Raw genomic sequence first — 21,409 nt, forward strand, 5'->3', positions numbered from 1 at the left:
CTTGGTCTCTAGGTTCATGCAGTAGCCACATGAGATGTATTTGAAAGAAGCTAAGCAGATTCTTCAATATGTACATGGTACTCACAGTTATGGGATTCATTATACAACGGGCATGGATATTGACTTGGTTGGATATACAGATTCAAATTGGCCAGGTTATTCTCAAGATAGCAAGTCCACTTTAGGTTATTTCTTCTCTCTTAGTTCTAGTCCAGTTTATTGGTCGATCACAAAACAATTTACTATTGCTCTTTCATCTACTGAGGCTGAGTATCAAGGAACAGTTAATGTTGCTACTAAGGCAATTTGGATTTAGAAAATTCTCATTGAGCTTGGCATTTCCTTTCGAAATCCTACAATCATCTTTTGTGACAACTAGTGTGTTATTCATATTTCTCACAATTTGGTCCATCATCAACGAACCAAGAATATTAAGATTCACATGTACTACATTTGGGATCGGATTCATGATCTTTAATACTATCAGATATCAGATCAAAATGTAGACATCTTCACCAAACCCTTCACTGAGAGAAAGTTAATTCATTCAAGAGCTTTGCTTAGGGTGCGACAAGTGTTCTCTTTTGTTGGGGGGCTTCTTAGTTCCTCTCTCTCTCTCTCTCTCTCTCTCTCTCTCTCTCTCTCTCTCTCTCTCTCTCTCTCTCTATTCTAGGGGGTGTATTCTCCTTTATTGATGGGAGATTTTTCTTTGTTGGGGGGGAGGACTATGTACATGGGTACCTCATCAGGCTTCATTTGTTGGGATCCATATTTTCACCCACCTAAGCTATCCTTAAGGGGGAGTGTTAGTGTATGTTTTTAGTTTCCTAGTTGGGTTTATTATTTTCCTTTTTTTCTAGGTTTTCCGTACACTTTAATTAATATTTCTTAGGTTAATAAAGAATTTTTATTTAAGATAAGTGGGTATTTAGGTGTCGACATGTTATGAGGAGGTGCTTTTACTATGTTCAGACCATCATGGTGGTCTCTCTTATTGGCCAATATTGCCACCTCCACCCCTCACTTGAGTCTATATAAACATGCTACCTTGCTTGTATTTTCATATTGTATATTGGGAGATTTCTCTTGATGCTATTCTATCATTGAGCATTCACACGAAGTTTATCTAGCATTGTTATTTTGTACATTTTATTTCCAATATTCTGTTCTAACTCTTTCAATTTGATCCTAGTTTAAATCTATTTTCTCAGATTTTAACAACCTAGGGTTGTGGTTGCCACTTGTGTATCAATATGACTAGAATAATTATTGTTGACCTTGATAAAATTCTTGTTTTTTTTCATTTTTTTAAAAATGATTGATGTTGGGTACCCTCATTCTTAATAACTAGAGCCATTGATGGAGAGGATTCAAATTGACTCCCTTGAAGCTAATAATTATGAATCAATATGCACAAATGTGTGAAAGATTAAAAATCATAAAATAATAGCTTGTCTCTAATATCCTTTTGCAAATTATTAATGAAAAATATTTGAACATCACCATCAGACACATGATAAACAATTTATGCAAGAAAATGTTTTTATCTACCAATAAACTTAGGCACTTTTTCTTTATCTAGTCCTTGCTTACAAGGTATCAAATCAGTTAAAGTAATTTGAGGACAAAGATTATTTTGAAAACGTTGAGTAAATGCGGTAGCTAATTATTGAAAAGAATAAATTGATCGAGGAGACAAAGAACAATACCATTGTAAAGCATTATCTCTAAAGGCACGAGTGAATAGTTTTTCCATAAGTCTATGATCATGAGAGAAGTCACTACACAATGTTTGGAGTCTTTTCACTTGACTTTAGAGGCCACCTTTACCATTATATAACTCCAAATGGGTAACATCCATGTATTAAGAGGTATTAACATGAACAATATTATCCAAGAGTAGGCTAGCTATGTCGCATTTTGTAACATTGAATGTGGATTGGGTTAAAGAAGACAATTGTCATTGTAAGGATGAAACACTTTGAGCTTGATGTTTATAGTGTCTTTGGCGAATGAATTGAAATTGGACATATTAAATTATGATAGAGGTGTAACATGAGCAAAAATGGGTGGAGCTTGAGAACAGGGAGGTGGAACATTATGGTAGGTGGGTAGAGGAGATGGTTGTGATACAAATGGAAGGCTAGTGGAATGATGCATCTAGGAGTATTTACTGGTAGAATTTTCCCCATTACTAACATGTGTAGGGTTAAAATTTTGTATAGATGTAGCCATGATGGAAGATGTATAAGTAGGCATATTAGAAAATATGTAGGCATAGAAATGGAATGGTCAACTTAAGTTGTAAAATTGGAGAAACCAAGATTTTCAACACAAATTTTTATAAGAATAACATTAGAAATCAATAATATGAGAAATGACAACACCTCCACACCAATTTCATCACTTGGAATCATTCTCCTGAAGCCTTCAACTAAGGATATTAACTCACTATTCGAGTGTTCTTGAACCATACATTATTGAATCTTATCGAACTTATGGTCAAGATTCCCCAATCAGTCAATAGTTACTCTAGTTAATGAGTCATCCTAATAATAAGAAGTGTGAGGGGAATGGTTCTTCATAATGTTAAGTATGTCTTGTGTAGGGATAGAGAATTCACTCAAGTTCCCATAAAATAGGCTATTCAACCTAGGCTCGCGCCCTTTAGTATTTAAACTTTGGGAAGTCACAAGTCTATAACTTGTTTTCACTAGTATATTGGATTTAGGAGAGAGGGTAATCAAAATCATACACAAAGATAGAAAATCTAATTGAATGGATTTATACTCACAATACCTCTTTTGTAATTGAAAATGTAAAAAAAAATGTATAATTAAACAATGCAATTTCCCAATAGAATGATTGATTAACCAATTAAATATATTAATGAAATGAAATAGGTGATAGATAAATGTTGGATATTGTTGAGAAGTTTGGTGGAATGATGTGTTGTCATTGATATCAACATATTATTATGCATATTCCAGTGTTGCAATCAGATTGGATGAGTTGGTCTGACCAGTGTGTTGCAGATGAGCTGTTGCAGTTTAATGGGTTTTGAGATGCTTATCTCTAGTTGATTCAGTGAAATTTTTAGAGGTCTACATGATGTTTTGATGAATTTTTGTGATCCAGTATTATGATTGATATTTAGTTGTTCATGTTATTTGGTATTCTGGATTTTCCTTAGCATTGCTTTGGAGTTACAATATCTTATTTTGTGGATTTGGGAGAGTGTTTGACATTCATATGTGTCCTTAATTTAGATGGTTCATGATTTGGAAGTCTGCAAGTGAATCTTTCAGTTTGACAGTCAGTTAAGTTGATGTTCTTGAGGTCCAGTATAATGATGATGAAGATTCTAGTAAGTGGTGATGTTGCGGTTGTTTTTCAGGTGATTCATGTTTCTTGTGGATGTTTCTAGATTGTGATCTACCCATGTTGATGGTTCAAATTCATCATTGTGCATGCTATTGATCATTTTCTTGATCCAGTGGCATTCTTCATGTTATGCGATATTTATGATGATTGTAGTTTGTTGTGGATGATGGAGGAGTAATTATTAGAGGTGTTTCTTGCGTGTTGTGTTAGTTTTGGTCCAGACTATGTCTTAGCCGACATTGTTCTAGTTCGCATATGTTGTTGTATTGTGTATGGATATTATTTTGTAATATGTGTTGAGGGTTTATTTGACCTTGAGGGCAAGTGCAAGGTAATGAGTCACAAATTCGCGGAAGTCCATGCATTGGAAAACGCGCTCTTATAAACGGGGGCCCATTTTCAAAAAACGGGTGCCCGTTTGTGCTTCGAGCTCCCGAGCCGAAAGGTAACGGGGGTTCGAAGCAAAAAAAATGGGCCCCCGTTTTGTTCTAAAATGGGGGCCCGCTTTTAAACAAAACGGGCCCTCGTTTTGTTTAAAAGCGGGCCCCCATTTCTAAATGGCATTTTTCCTTTTTTTTTCACAAGCCGCCCTTGTTTGAAAACGGGGGCCCGTTTTGTGGAAGTTGATTCCACAACCCGCCACTTGGCTCGGGATTAGGCCCTGGATAGCCCTGGGATGGCCACACCTGAGACATGGACCTGCAAATTCAAATCTCCATGAATGAAAGCACAAATATGAACTTCAGAAATAGTTTATGCGCCTCTAATCAAAGAATTTTTATATGAAATTAAAACCCATTTCAGATTATACTGTCTAGATTCTAAATATGTAAATTTATTTAAAAATTGATTATTTTAACTATTTTTCATTTAATTTATACTAAATCGAGTCCATAAATTTGAAATATTAACTAATTTTGTTAATTTAATAACTTTTTTATTTTAAAGAATTTTGGAAAAAAAAATTATATGTCATCAATCTACACAAAATTATTTTGTATTTAAAAAAAAAAAAATCAAAAAATGTTAAGTTTACATCAAATTATGTGGGTCGTACACGTCAAATTTTTAAAAAGATAATTACGGCCATTAAAAAATTAATTAAAAAAAAAATATTAGAAAAAAAAATATAGAAAAATATGCTCATCAATCTTCAGTATGTTACAAACCATTTCCCAAAACGGTTTGAGAAAATAATTTTAATTGTGTCAAAAAGTGTGGGTCGTACACATGCATGGTATGGTCCTGAAATAGACATTTTTAAAACATAGTTTTCAGAACTCCATTTAAAAAGTTATTTTTTATTATGTGGGTATTAAAATAAATTATATATTTGGAAAGTACACTCAGAGGGATATCTTTTATATTCCTAACTTTTTCCAAGATTCAATCTCTAAGTGTTTCAAAATTTAAGCTCAAATGAGACAAAATCTGAAAATCAGGGAAAACACTTCCACTTTTTGGCCAAAAAGTGGACTCATCTTCTTGCACTGACCCTTGAAATATAGGTTGATGAATTGTATAAATACATATAGTATTTATTTAAGAGATGTATTTGAGTGTGATAACATTGATTTGATCTTTCAATAACAGAGGAGAAGTGCAGAAGAAGTGTGCAGAAGTGTAGAGTTTGAGTATATGTGCTTAACCAGAACTGTAACCTAGCATGAGGAGATGCCATTTCATTAGTTCATGATCCTCTAGATGTAATTCAAATGTTTTTGTAAGATAGTGAGTCTTCCTAAGGGTTGTAGCCCTTCTTGTTTTTTGATTTGAGAAGTGAACTCTAGGTGGTGTGCGTGAATGCATGTGCATTCCCCATTGTAATATTTTCACTTACTCCTAACAGGGTATTATCTCATTGTGGGTAGGTTCCCACCGTGGTTTTTTCCTTTACCAGTTTTTCCATATCAAAAATATTGGTGCTATGTGTGTTATTGATTTGTTGTTGATTTGTTCTTTCATTGCTAATTATCAGATTTGAATTTGTGTTTAAGCTAAGTAAAGTGTGTGAGAAAACTAATTCACCCCCCCCCCCTCTCAATTTGTTGCATTGTTTCCAACAATTGGTATCAGAGCTAGATCCTATGAAAGAATCTTTATCACTTGACGAGATCCAAAATGACAACCTTTGATTTTAAAAAGGATAGTTCGAGATTTGATGGAACAAATTACACTCTTTGTAAGAACTGGATGGAATTTCATTTGAGATGTATTGGTGAAGAATATTGGAAGATTACTAAGAATGTGTATACTATTCCTGAGAATAGTCCTATAACTCTTGATGATATTAAGGAAGTTGAATTCAATATTAGAGCTAAGGAAGAATTTCTAAGTGCCTTGTCCGATTTTGAGATGACTAATCGAATGGATTTGTAGACTTCTCACGAAATCTAGAAGAAGCTAATGACCTTGTAAGAAGGTGATAGTAATGTGATAGTTACTAAGTTGCAAAGCTTGAAAGGAAAGTATGAAATGTTGAAGATGTCCAAAGATGAGAACATTACCTTCTATATGCAAAAAGTGAATGAGATTGTGTTGAATATCAGTTGTGCTAGTGGAGTGTTGGAATAATTTGAGATTGTAGCTAAGGTGCTGAGATCCTTGCCTTCTACTTACAAGTATAAGGATATTGCTATTGAAGAGAACTAGACTGTGACAAATGTGACTAGAGACATGCTAAATGAAAAGCTTGCTTCTTTTGAGTTTAGTGAGTTTGGAAAAAATCTTCCTAAATCAGAATCTACATTCAAAGCTACTGTATCCAGGAAGAAGAAATATAATCTGGTAGAAATTTCTACAAGGGTATTCGGATATGAGAAAGAGATGAGATAACTTGAAGAAGAAGAGAGAGATATTGAAGTTCTTGAAGCCTTGATTGCCAGAAGATTTCCTAAAGGTTCTGGTAAGTATGAAGGAAATTTACCTCTTAAATGTTTTTCATGTAACAAGATAGGACATTTTGCCTCAAGGTGTCTGGAAAGAGAAATAATTCCTAACAAGCCATTGAAGCCATACAAGCCTAAATATCATATTAAGTTTTATTTCATTGCTGATTTATGTAGAGGTTTCTGGTACACCAAAAAAATAATCAAAACCAAATGGATTCAATCAACTATGGCTTCTTACCAACAAGGTTTACTAACATTTTTCCTTCTCTAGGCTTCACCAAGGTACTCAAACTTAGGCCTCAACTTCAAAGGTTTAATATTACACCTTCTAGGGTCTCAAAATGACCTATTAAAAATGTTCCAATAGGTTTCATCCACCTACTTGACTAGTTCACCAACAATCCTTTGCCCGAGTACTATCTAGTGTTAATTCTAGTAGCCCTTTAAAATGGGTATTTTTCCTTTTTCTCCAAACTTTCCCAAACCACTTGAAAAATAAATTACATATTAGAATACCCTTTTGGAATTTATTTAATATATATCAAAATAAGATATCATTCTTTAGGACCAACTGTACGGACCAATACCTTGAAACTCTTGAAATTAGGGCCAATTACCCCACTTTTACAAAGGAACCCTATTGTAAACTTAACTCAAAAACTCTAGAACTTAAAAAAGTCTTAGGAAATGATTCAAAACAAATGAATTTCTATGTTTTAGGGGCTTCCACACTCATTCAACCCTCCAAACACTAAACCCTCATTTCTATGCTTGAAAACCTAGGGCTTCTTCAATTTGACCTCTCCAAACACTTCCAAAATCAAAATAAGGTTGTCTCACCTTTAATTCAACATATATTCACAAATTACATCTTAAAAACATGCCCTCATTAAGAGAAATATTTAGATCCAATATATGGTACCATGCACCCCTTACTCACACAACACACAACTTGCTCATTTGGTGATCACCCTTCAAAATTTCATGCTTCTCCTACACACATTTGGTTAGTATCAATTATTTTAAATTTTTTTAGGCCCATTCCATAAGCTATAGTAGAAACAGAAAGTGGAATTGGCCATTCATTCATGATGAACCCCAAAATCCAATAAAACTTACCAAGTGATAGTTTTCAGGATAGTCATCTAATTATGTGCAAAATGAAATGATTAAACCTTCTAAATAACTTAAATTAATTCTCATAACATATAAAAAACACCTTTAAAAGAGTGAAGATCAAAATGAAGAGATAAAACAATAATATGTTTCAGATTTTACTCATGAATGTAGGGAAAATGTTGAATTTTATTGCAACAGTTTGGTATTACAAAGATCAATCTTCAAAATAAACCTCAGAAACCTCTCTACATGTGAGAATGATGTTTTTATACACATTTTGACCCCCAAAATGAAAACAACTCCCATAACTACCTAAGAACCAACTAGCCATTAGAATCCACCATTTGAATGTGTGGAATTATCAATACATGACATTTTGTCCTTATATCATCAAGATACTTAATATAATGATTTGAACACTCTTAAAACATCATATGGACCTTATTTTGACACTTACAATGCCTTATTAACATTTATTACATAAATTTTCTCATTTGACAACATTGACACAATTTTAATAATTTTGACACAACTAGACAACTTGACTCAACTTGACTCAACCATGACAAATATTGTCTTTACATGCCTTATTACATTGATTTAGGTCTCAAATGAGCCTCATTACATCCATCCATTCCTTATAGACATGTTAGACCATATAGGCCCCGTAGGTGCTCCTGCACCATACTCCCCCCCAAGGAAAAGTCTCTTTTCCCAAGAGAAGAGGGGTCTTGTCCTCATGCCATACATCCTTCTATATGGTCTTAAGCAACCTATCTCCTCATGGGGAATATTTCTCAATAACAACTCATGAAATATATCAGCCTTCCACCTAGTTCCTGCACTAAACTCATGACAAGCATTAGAATTTTAAAACATGTGTATAGTTCCCTGTTTTGGACAATCTAATTTGGGCTGGTGTTGCACCATTTCTTTCATCTAATTGAGGGCTAGATGACCCCCCAAATCATTCACCTTTGAAGGAATACCCCTATCTTGAGCTTTCACTTCAATAGGACATTCAGTTGTCCCCACCTTCACACTATGTTGCACCACTTTATATTGCAGGTTTGCCTTCACTGTTGAGTAGGTATCCAAACCAACTTGTTTCTACTCTATAACCTACTCACACTTCAAATCTCTACCCTATAAATTAACACACTCTTTTCCACCAAAATATATTATATTTGACCCAAATAACTAATCATCTTGCAAAGGATCAAGGTAAATCTTCTACCATCTTTATGAGAAACATAAGTATTGTGAAACCCATCATGTAAAGTTTTCCTTAAGTACTACCAAGGCCTCCCAAAAAGGATATGACAACAAGTTATGGGCACTATGTCACACAAGACTCTATCATGGTAATCCCCAATAGAGAATTCAACATAGGCTTGTTCTTGAATCAAAAGGCTTTGCTCATTTCTTACCCATGTTTCCCTATAAGGTCTACTATGAGGTAATTTCTCCAAATGCAATTTATTAACCATTTCATATGATACCAAATTATCATGAGACCCTCAATCTATAATCATTTTACACACCTTACCTTTTATTTTACAATGAGTTCTAAAAATTGAAACCCTTGGCATGTATTGAGGTTCCAATGGCGCTCTTTGGATCATCAATGTTCCTCCTACCTCAGGGTTTACATCTTGGGTCTTTCCACTTTCTTCCTCTGCTTTTGCTAAATGTACTCTTATCTCATTACTCTTGTTCTACTACTCTATCTTTGGATACTTGAAATAAGGGTGCCCAAACTCATTGCATGTAAAACATCTACCTATAAACACCCCTAGTCCTCTACCTACCCCAAATCTGCATCTACCTTTGTATCCTCCTTTCTCATCAAAAGTAGACTCCTTACCCTTATCATTGCCACTTTGTCCTTGCCCATTATTGTTAGGTCTTCTGCCCCTACCTCTATTTGCATTAGCTCTACCACTTCCTCCTTGTCTCTCTTGCTTCCTCTTTACCTTTTCTTCACCCCTTATAGCCAATTGGAAACACTCTTTAAGTGTCTTTGGCACACTCAATCCTATCTCATCTTGCAAGTTGTATCTAAGCACATTTAGGTACCTTGCTACCTTTTCATATTCATCCTCCAATCCACCTCTAATGCTCAACTTTTGAAATTTTTCAGTATATGCCATTACATCCATATCTTTTTGTTTTTGATTTTGTCTTAGCCTCTTAGTCTGAATAGCATAATTAAATGAAAGGAATTGATCCTTCATCATGGCCTTCATCCTACTCCACATTAAGATCTTAGTCATTCCTCTTTCCACTCTCTCTATCTACACACTACTCCACCATGTTAGAGAAGTTCCTCTTAACTTGGTCTTCACAAAATTTACCTTCTTGTCCTCATTCATGTCTTCATATTCAAAGTATTTTTCTAGGGCATCAATCCACCCCAATACCTCTTCACTATCCATATTTCCATGATAGATAGGAAAATAAATGGTTCTCTAACTTCCACCTCCTTGTACTACCTTCAATAACCTTACCATCCTCCTCTCTTCAGGGTCTAGTTCCCCTTCTCCATTTCCTTCATTCGGATTCTCATCTACTCCATCATTGTCTTCAACATCTTCTTCCTCATTCTCTCTTTGTGGCCCTCTTCTAGATCCTCTCTCCAAGGCTTCCAACCATGCGTGCAATGCTGCATTCTCCCTTCTCATTTGTCTCATCTCTCTATCCCTTTCTGCTTCCTTCTGTCTCCTTTTTCTTCTTTCCATTTCCAAGGTCTCTTTCAACTCTTAGCTCTCCCATGCTATTTGTTATTTTGGAGGCATCTTGTCTATACCGCAACTCACTACATAGCTTCTCTCTCTTCCTTACTCACCGCAAGAAACTACTAGTGGCTTTGATACCACTATGATGCAGAGGTATCTGGTCCACCCAATAATTGATCAAAACCAAATGGATTCAATTAGCTATGGCTTCTTACCAACAAGGTTTACTAACCTTCTTCCTTCTCTAGGATTCACCAAGGTATTCAAACTTAGGCCTCAACTTCAAACATTTAATCCTATACCTTCTAGGGTCTGAACATGCCCTATTCAACATGCTAAAATAGGTTTCATCTACCTACTTGATTGGTTCACCAACAATCCTTTACCTTGGTACTAAAAATAAGGTTGTATCACCTTTAATTCAATATATATATTAACACATTCCATCAGAAAAACATTCCCTCATTAAGAGAAATCTTTAGATCCAATATATGGTACCATGCACCCCTACTCACACAACTTGCTCATTTGGTGATCACCCTCCAAAATTTCATGCTTCTCTTGCAAACATTTGGTTAGTATCAATTATTTTACAAAATTTTAGGCCCATTACAAAAGATACACTCTTAAAATATCATATGGACACCATTTTTACACTTACCATGCCTTCTTAACATTTATTACATAAATTTTCTCATTTGACAACATTGACACAATTTTGATAATTTTGACACAACTAGACAACTTGACTCAACTTGACTCAATGATGAGAAATATTGGCTTTACATAGCTTATTACATTTATTTAGGTTTGAAATGAGCCTCATTACATCCATCCATTCCTTATAGACATGTTAGACCTTATAGTCCCCTTAGGTGCTCCTGCACCAGTGATGAAGGTGTGACAAATGATGAATATAAGAAGGGAAATTTAGGAGATGACCAGGTGTTCATTGCTATCAAGGAAGATGATTTGGTGATTAATTTTTATACTAGCTACGTTACTGAGGAGAAATCTTTGGTTGTTAAAGTTGAAGAGAAAGATGAATGGGTTATTGTCAATGGTTGCTCTCATTACATGACAAGTGATAAGAGTAAGTTTGTAAGTATGGAAAAGTATGATGGAGGTGTAGTAAGATTTGGAGATGAAAAAGATGCAATAATTTGTGGTAGATGTTCTATTTCTCTTGATGGTAAGAATAGTACTGATGATGTCTTGTATGTTGAAGGTCTAAAGCATAAGCTTTTGAGTGTTAGACAAATAGTTGATAATAGTTATGATTTGCAATTCAAGAATGGAAAATGTGAGATCTTTAGTAGCTCAAGAATTGAGGTTGCATTAGGTACAAAGAATAAAGGTAATATATTTCACTTGAATACTAGTAGTAAAAGTTGTTTGATTGCTTAGATTAATGAAAGTTGGTTATGGTATAAAATGATGTGTTTGTGAGTTTTGATTGCATGGTTAAGATTGTTGGCAACCGACATTCATCCGATGACTTTAGGTGACTTTTGATGGTTGATTATCTATTTAGGGTTGAAATTGCTAGCAAATCTTCATGGTGGTTTGATCCAGTAGTCATGATCCCGCTTATCTGGAAGATGGATGTAACCGGTGAAACAGGGTAAAACAGGGTATTTTTGTAATGTTTTGATACAGAATGATCTCCAGTGATTACGTTGTTTTTGGTGATTGTTTTTGTAATCTCAATTATATGGAAGAACCTTAGAAAGTGTGTGGTTATAATATTTTTGTCCAGTGCTATGTTTTGTTTGTGATTGAAGCCAAATTGATCTACACATTACACTTATTGAAGCCGACTTGAAGGAGATTGTTTTTGTGGTAAGATTGGATATATGAGATCATTTTGACAATTGATTTTCGGTGTGTTGTGTATATGATGATTCATTTTGGTGCAATTAAGTGCAATTTCACTTGCACGTTTTTCTTTCAGACCAACTGATAGCTAACAGAGACAGAGACAGAGTATTTAGCAGAGCAGAAATAGTTAGAGATTCAGAGCCTAAATGAAACTCATCTTTTCATAGTCAGATGTTGATTAAGAATTCATTTCATTGTATTTACACATTGTAATCACATTGTAAGTTAGTGAGACTTCCTTAAGGATTGTATCCCTTCAGGAAACTTAATTTGAGTAGTGAGCTTTAATGTAATTGTATTCCCATCTATATAATATTTATGTACTTGTGGCCATAGTATATGAATATTGTGGGTTCCAACCCCACCGTTGTTTTTCCCTTTTTGGGTTTCCACATAAAAATTCCAGTGTGGTGGATTTGTGTATTTATTGTTGCATGTTAATGTTCTTATCTGTTATGCATTATTAATCGGTAGATAAAGAATAATTTTATGGTTTCAATTTCTGGCAGATCACTGATTCATCCCCCCTCTCAGTGATCTCCAATTATAACAATTGGTATGAGAGCCTAGTTCCTCTGAGGAAGCTTAACCCCTTGAGGAAGATCTCGGAGATTAATTCAATGGATTCTGGTTTCCAGAGACAATTCAATGTGGCACTTTAGGATCTTGATGCAACTAGAAGTGAAATTTGTACCTTGAAAAAGAATCTGAATGATACTGATGAATTCATTAGTTATCTAAAGGATCAAGCAAGTATCTATAGAGAAAAGAGGAAGGAATTAATGGATAAGTTGAAGGAGAAAGAAGATCAGATCATGGAATACTAGGACAAAGTTGATGAGGTTAACAAGCTTGAGAGAGATAATGCTGCTTTAAAGAATGAAATGCAATCCATTGTGATGAGATAGCCTAAGGAGATTGGGGACTGAAAGAAGAATGAAGAGAATCTATGACAATCATTGAAGGAAAGAGTTGATGAATGCTTCAGGCTTACCTATGAGAATGACCAATTAAAGCATGAATTGACACAATCAAAGAACAATGATCGAGAACTTGAAAGATAGGTTGTTACCTTGACGGATGAACTTGTTACTGTCAATGAATACAAAGACAAATTTAAAGCTAGGTCAACAAGACTTGATGAGATGCTAGAAAGTCAGTGACATGGAAAGGATATGCAAGGTCTAGGATTTGAGAAAGGTGAATCCTCCAGATCTAGACAAGGAAATGCTAAACTTGATCAAAAGAAGACCAAGGATCCTCTAATAAGACAACCTAATGCTCATAAATTCAATCGTAGATCTTTTACTTGCAACAAATTTGGCTATATGGGAAGTCATTGCAAGAGTAGGATGAATAATGGAATGATAAACAATATGAATAATGTTTCTACCTTTACTAGTTAGTGTTTCATATGAAATAATTTTGGACACAAGTCAAATGTGTGTAGAGTAGTAATAAATAACTTTCATTAAAAAATATGTTATCCTATGGAATGTTTGGACATATCTCTAATTAGTGAAGGACAAAAAAAAACCAGATGAACTTCAGACCTATGAAGAATAATGTTGTTTGTAGAGCATGCAACAAAATTCTACAGAAGCAAAAACAGTGCTCCGGTTGACAAGCACAAATAAGATGAAAAGGGAAAGGAAAATGTTGATGAGATTAGAGATCAACATAAGGAGATGTGGGTAAAGAAGGATAAATCCAAGGCAAATAATGGATCTATACCTAAATCCAGTGTAAAATCTTCATATGGTAACTAGGGCTTTTGGCCTTAGGGGGAGGGAAATCAATGCAAATATTGCAGTTCCTCTTGATGAGATTTGTAGTGAATGGATTACATATGGCAATTGATATCCAAAACTTTGATGGCTAATTTTGGCATCCAATAGCAAAACAGGGCATCCGGTTGAATATTTAAGGTGCATTTATTTCATACTGAAATTAAGGTTTTCAAAGTTAAAAAGGCAATTACGAGAATCATTCTTCACTTTGCGAATAGTTTTTTAAATCTGAAGAATAAGGCGATCAAAGTTTCCAAGTGATCAAAGAGCTAAAAGCAATCTGACGAAGCGATCTAGGGCATCCGATAATTGGTTAAGGTATTTATCAAGGGGAATTTTTCTAAGTCTGGTTTTTTGAGATTTTCAAATGGCATCTATATCCTCCATTGCTACTCTAGTGGTGGTTGAGGTTAAGGACATGACCCATCTTGTATTTAATAAATACCCTTAGAAATCCATGGAAGATGACCCAGTTGGAGCATTTTCCTTCGTTTTACACAGAGTCTTGTGTGTCGATGATGTTCAAGCTTATATTCACTACAAAATTGAAGAAATCAGATTGGAAGACATGTTGGACCTGTATACTGCTAGAATCATGGATGATATCGACAATCCTAAGCTAGAATTTGCACAGTTGAAGAAAAAGGGTTTCACCCCATTTGTGAACTTTCTGACTTTTGATGAGAAGGAATGGGTAAGATATGCACTGAGTAGGATCCATGCTGAATTTATGTGGCTAGACCAACTTTACAAGATCACTGTTGATGAAATTAAGGCAGTTTCCTATTTGAATCAAACCAGTGAGAAGCTAGGTTTGTGGAAGGTCACGAACCCTACCGTGAACAAGCTAACTAGTGTAGAGTTTGATAGGTGATCAATGAAGATCAATACAATTAAAGAGGATGATGTTAAATTTTCTAAAATGGTGATTGGTTATAAACTGTATCAATCTAATAGACTGAATTTGATATCTGACACTGCTATTCATGATGCTTACAAAATGGTCAAGGAAGATGGTCATTATGACCTGTGTAGTCTATTGTTAGAGGAATTATTGATAAATTTGAAGAAGATTAAATAGGATAAGAAGCATGTTTTTAAATTTGGATCTTTGATTATCTGTTTGGCCCTCTTTTTCATGAACCAAATCCTGATAATCGACAGGGTATAATGGGCTTATGATAGACCAGTTGTATAACACATAAAGCAAGGACCTAACAGTCTTAGGAACTAAGACAATCAGAATGTTGTATTGTGGGATTTCTTTAAAACTTTTCAAGATAAAATGAAATAAAGAGTGAGTATCCCCAAAGAAATTGTTAAGAAATATGAGGGGACAATCTACTTTATGGTGAACAAGGATGAATGCCTGATGGAAGTAGTTCAACCCTGGACAGTATGGATAATACCAATGGGGTATGAGGTTGACAAGGCTATCTTGGATGCATATGAACAACACTTGTTGCATTCTCTGGAAGACACCAAGGAGGAGAGGTTCGGAATATGCAAAGAGAAATCAATGGAGTTGCACTCTAATTTCTCTGAATCGGCAAGGAAGAGGAAGGTGGCAAAGATTGTGGAAGACATTCTTGTTGAGGAAGGTCATCCCCAAGAAAAAGTTAGGGCTATTAGGGAAGCAAAGGATGCAGTTGAAAAAGAAAATAAATAGAAGCCTGCACTTTCTCCTATTAAAATAAAGGTAACAAGACCTTCTTTCACTTCGGTGAAGACACCTTTTGTAGAAGTTGATCCATCCAATGTATCTGCAAAGAGGAAAGGTGTTCTGAGGAATAAGAAAAAGACACAAAGAGAATATGTAGCTATTTCTCCAATGGAATTAGAGATTGAATTTGATTCAAAAATTCACAAGGCACCAAAGAAAGGTAAATTTGCTAGAGTGATCCAGAAACCCCAATCTGGTGGTGAGAATGAGGAGCCAAAGAAGAAGAAGGCAAGATCTGATCCTTTACCAAAAAGCAAGCCCATGAAAGGAAAGAAGACAAAATCAGATCTGGATGAGGCTATAGAATCTGCTAAGATGAAATCTTCTAAAACAGAGTATCATATTATTCCTCCTCTATCTACTCAGGAATTAATTGATGAAATTATTAAAGATGGAAATTTGAATAACATCCCTTGTATATTATGTAAATATGGATGATAAGGATCAAAGATAGATTGAGGAAGTTGTAATTTTGTATATGGATGTATTTAGTAAAGCATTAATTAAATTAGAAAACTATCTTCCCAAAGATTTGTACAACCTAATTGATGCTAGGAGAAAATCTGCTAGCCAAATGGATAGAGAAAAAAGGAGAGTGAACTGGTTAATTAGTGCATCAATATCACTATAGAATAAATTGATAGATTAATTTTAGTAGAAGAAAAAAAGAAATTCAGAAGTAAGCACAAGGTCAACAGTCTAATGGCTGGCTGAGTTGAAGAAATTGTTGGAATACAAGAACACTGAGAGGGGGAGGTGAATCTGTGTTCTACAAGAATGTCTATTTACCCTTATTAAAAGATGCATACACCAACTGGTATACCGGTACATATAGAATTGATAGACGTAAAGGAACCAATAAGCCAATCACATAGATAAATACCATAATACACAAAATTATACATGGAAAACCTCAAAGAGGAAAAACCACGATGGGATTTGTGACCCACAATACTAGCCATATGAAAAGATATTACAAAATATGGGGGCCTGCACATGCAAGAAGGCTTACATCCTAGAGCACACTACTCAATCACAAAGGGAGCCTCACTGACTACATACAAAACCAGACTGTAATCCAAAGAAGTGAGTGAATTGCAAAGATAACATCTTCTATGCCTGAATATAGTTTCGGTTAAGCTCTGTCTATTCTAATCTGAAACCCTAAACCCTTACCAGAATACCCTCTTACATACATGTCCTCACATACATGACCTCTCTCATATATTTTGTATTTCCACTACATTCCATAACCTTACATATCCATATATATGTCTTCCAAAATGATCTAATCAACTGACCTATATATCCTTACAAACTTTCATGCCTTATGTTGTCTTACAAATATAATTATAGAAGGATTTTACATGTCGGCTAAATAACACATATACATAAATATCAAAATCAATTGCCAATGTCGGATCTCCCAAATGATGTCAGCCTCCAATACTGATAACTTGTTGAATTCATGTCAGCCTGCAATGTCGGTAACCAAAAATTTCCCTTCCAACTGGTGAAGATACCTATCGGTGTTGGTGCTATTGAAGTGTCTCCCAGTAAATAGCCAAACCCTCAATATGAAAGCCGAAACATGTTGACATCAATGACAACATATAGAAACCAACCTGTAGACGTATAAAAATGACCATATTCCTAAATGAATATTTAATGTTCATTTTATTCTCATTCCTCTATTTAGTTAAATCTAATTTAATTAAATCACCCACATTCTTCTATTTAATTAAATAAATTATTCAAATTTTTTATTTAAATTCACTTAAGCCCTTTATATCATTCAATTGAATAAATCATTTTATTTAATTAAATCCCTTCTCTCTACTTTTTAATTAAAATTACATTTAATTAAATAGTTCACACCAATTAAATAAATCTAATTTATTTAAATCCCCAACTTGCAACCAAATTGAAATAAAGCAATTTATTTTAATTAAATCCTATTATCCCTCATCCACTTGCATTTTCCTACATCTCCCACTTGCATCCTAACCCTCTTCCTAAATTCTTCTAGAATACCTCTAATCCTAATCAATTAACCTAAACCCATCAATTATCCCCTTTCCCTAAATTTGAGGAGGTCACTTCTCAAATTTCGAGTAAAGTCTTCCAAAGGCATTAAAGCCTTTATGCCTTCAACAAGCTAACTTGTTGAAAACCCCCAAATTTGGAAGGACTCTTACAAATTTGTCGCCAAAGTCTTCAAACCATTAATGATTAACTAACCCTTAGTGGCATGGTTAGAGACTTTTTGCCTAACTTAACCATCATCTAACCCAGGGGTCTCATCAAGCATTCATTGCTTTGACCATGGTTATTCCCTTAACCTTTACACAAGAGTTTATCCTTTGGGTAAAAGCTTTATCCAATGGATAACATTTACCTCCTAAGGTAACCTTCATGTCTTCTCAACCATTTAATGCTTCTTACCTCTCCTCTCAAGCAGTCTTATGTTGACAATTGTCACCATTTCATTGGTGAGAATTGCAAACAAGGATTGATAGTTTTCAATCTTGACCCTTGATTAGATCCTTCAATCCTGAGCATCCATTTCCCTATTTTTCCTATAAATAGAACTCCCATTCCTCCATTTCAATGATCCAATTCTTTAGCATCATACTTATACTTAATTTTAACAAGCAGTTCGCCTCTCTTTGCAATAAGAATTAATCTAATAAGCATTTTAGAGTATTTCTATTATCATTAGCTTAAATCATATAACTAGTATATCATGTTACGACAGTATTTTACTAACCTTGTCATCTTATCATCTAGTTTAGCCCATTTACTAGAATCATGCATAAATAGGATGCATTCACACTAAATTCAATCAAAAGCATCCCTCGTTCTTGCATTCATCATCCCTAAGTCACTTTTCTCAGTGATCTGAGAGAAAAGGCATTGGCTTGAGGGACCTTATAAGATAGAGAACCATGGAACACTCCTTGGGAAGTTGAGCTACTCCTCATGTCTCCATAACTTGCACCAAGACTCCCGTGGGTGTGTGGGCAAGTCCTCGAAATATTTTCACATTTTGGATTTCATCAAACCACTTTTCCCACATACATTTGTGGTACCCACTGTGGGGCATAACCCCATTAATCAAATTGGGTTTTGAATCTGACCAATTTTGTAGGTATGCAGGAAATAGGAATCAATGCGTGGGGAACTTTTCTTACTGCATCTGGTTAACATTCCAATGCATCTGGTATATTCTTTGGCACATGGGACTCATATCCTAGTGCGTAGAGACCCTCACTTAGCGCATAGAATTCTTATAATTTTCCTATAGATTTCAGCGCAGGAACCTAACAGTATAGTGCATTTGGAAAACATCTCAGTGCATCGGGTCTATCCGATAGCCCATCCGAGTAATTTTGTAGTGCATATAGAGTATTATCTAGTGCATCACAGATAGAGAACAAGAAATACTTTGTAAACTGAGAGCAGATTTAGAGTTGTGAAAGTCCACAAAGATAGTATTTTGCTAACAAATTTAATTATTGTTTTTGCAGGATTTCTGACAGTTTCATTGTAGGATTCGGGAGTTCATTTTATTTTAGAATTAGGATTTAAAGTAGTTTGAAGTTTTAACTAACTTAGCTAAGTTAGTTAAAAAATTGAATTCTTTTAATTCTTGTTTAAAGCTAAAATTGAACTCACACCTCATTTGGGCACTTAAAAGGAACCACAACAAAATCTTTCCTTGCTTTCACAGAAGAAAAATTCCCTTTGGGTTGATAAAAAGAACCAACAAACTTTTTATTTTTGCAAAAGAGCTTGGAAAAGAACCTCACCATCCTTTGGTGCATAAAAGGATCAATCTTTTAAATTTTTGCAAGGAAAAAGAATCACATTTGTCTAAATTTTGTTTTCAAGTTAAAAGAGGGAAGTTCTTCCCCTTTTGTCGATTTCTTTTGTTGACCACCAAAATCAAAATTTTTCTTTGTTGACCAGGTTCCTTCACTAGATCAAATAATCACTGATTTGATGGGATAAAATGAACACCATGTTTTTGTGGAGCAATATCTCCATATAGATTTTACCAAATCATTGCAATAAAAGGTTAAAAAGAACACTTGTGTGCTTTGATTCAAAAGTGGAAGGAATATTTCTCCCATTAACTAGGTGATCAAAAAGCCAGACCACACTTAGACTTTCAGTGTTTATTGCATTAAAACCTTTAGTAGGCCTAAACAACTCTTAAAGCCATTCTTTGGCCAGTGTGAGGGGAAGGACCTAAGTGGGGAACGACTTTGACGGCAAGTGTTCCAACCCACTATAATCAAAAGTGGAAAGTGACAAAAGTCCTTTTCAATTATTGTACGCAGCAATTAGGCTTCCCCCAGTATATTTACGATATGTAAAGCCTTTGTTCTAAAGTTTGGGAAGCTTCCTAAGGGAGTTTATCACTGACGGTTGAATAGGAAGCCTGATTACGAACCTTAGAGATAGAAACCTTGAGCTGAGTCAGTATCCAAACATTTGCAGTATCATAGTGCAAGGGTGGGGAAGAATCCGCCCCCAAGATTACTCACCATATATCTCCCAAGATAACTACTCAATTATGGAGTAATTCACTTTGAGTTAATTTCTGGCAAAAGGCAAAAAAATGGGCGCCCCCTAGGGGGTGACAAGGCTGTTTGAGCTGACGAAATATTGAGACTAGTGAGCTATGGTATTGTTGATGACCTTTGAATAAAGAGTCTGATTGATTTGTATTTTCTGTATCCAACCCTGTTGAAACACTAGGGATTTAAACACATCCTCATAGAACATACACTTATTGTTTAGACTAGGAAAAAAGGTTATCTCTTTTGTGCTATGCTTTCATTCTTACTTCAGAAAATCATCTATCACAGTTGAGGAAAAGTTCACAAATCATAAGAAAACCACCAAGTCAAAACTATCAGGGCAGTGTAGTGTGTAAGAGAAAATATCTTAGCGCTTTGGAACCATAGTTTAGCGCTTGCAAACTTCAACATAGCACATTTCTTCTAAACTTTAGCGCATAATCAATCTAAAACATTAACAGTTCAAAACTTAGTGCTTTCTGAAAACATTCTAGCGTGTTTAAGCAACAGCTTAGTGCGTTGAGACCAAACATTAGCGCGTTGAAGTCAACTAGTGCATTAGAAGCCCATATTAGCACATAAAGCTTTCAAAACAAAGAAAACTCAAACAATCCAGTTAGCGCATCAGAGAGGCAGCTTGGCTCGTAGAGTTTATTCTCTAGTGTCTTGTGAAAATTCAGTAGCACATTGGGTTTCTGGCTTAGTGCATAGCAGAAACTGAGAAAATAGGGGGCAAAACAGAAGCTATTTTTGAAAAATCTAAAAATAGTTTAGGAAGCCTTCTTTCCTCATCTTGAACTCCATCAAACAGAAAATCCAAATCAAAGTATCAAAACCACTCCAAAAGCAAGTTTTCCATAAAACAAAGTTGTCTAAATCTAAAAACCAGTCAAGGGATAAAACACATCTCTCCTACCAAAATTGGGAAACACCATCACATGTATCAAAAGGTCCTTCAATCAAACAGATTTTTATCCAAAAACATACTTGTTTTAAATTCCAAGTTGTCAAATCGAGTTTCCATATCGGGAAAGCTCTTATTCCATATCATTTGACATGCTTTGTTGTGAGGGGGCATCTAAAACTTCATTTGATAAAGTAAAACTTAAGTTTCCAACCAAGATATCTTGAATCCAAAATAAATCAAATGAAACCATTGATCGCTTGTGCATGACTAATCCTCATATTCTAAGAAGAAAGAGTATTTATCATAACACTAAGTTGAGGAAACAACAACCTAGTTCTCTAAAACTTGCCAAAAGGAATAAATTTTTATACATCAATCACCAACTCT

The sequence above is a fragment of the Cryptomeria japonica genome, chromosome 4 (genome assembly GCF_030272615.1).
Source record: "Cryptomeria japonica chromosome 4, Sugi_1.0, whole genome shotgun sequence".
NCBI classification, from domain to species: Eukaryota; Viridiplantae; Streptophyta; class Pinopsida; order Cupressales; family Cupressaceae; genus Cryptomeria; species Cryptomeria japonica.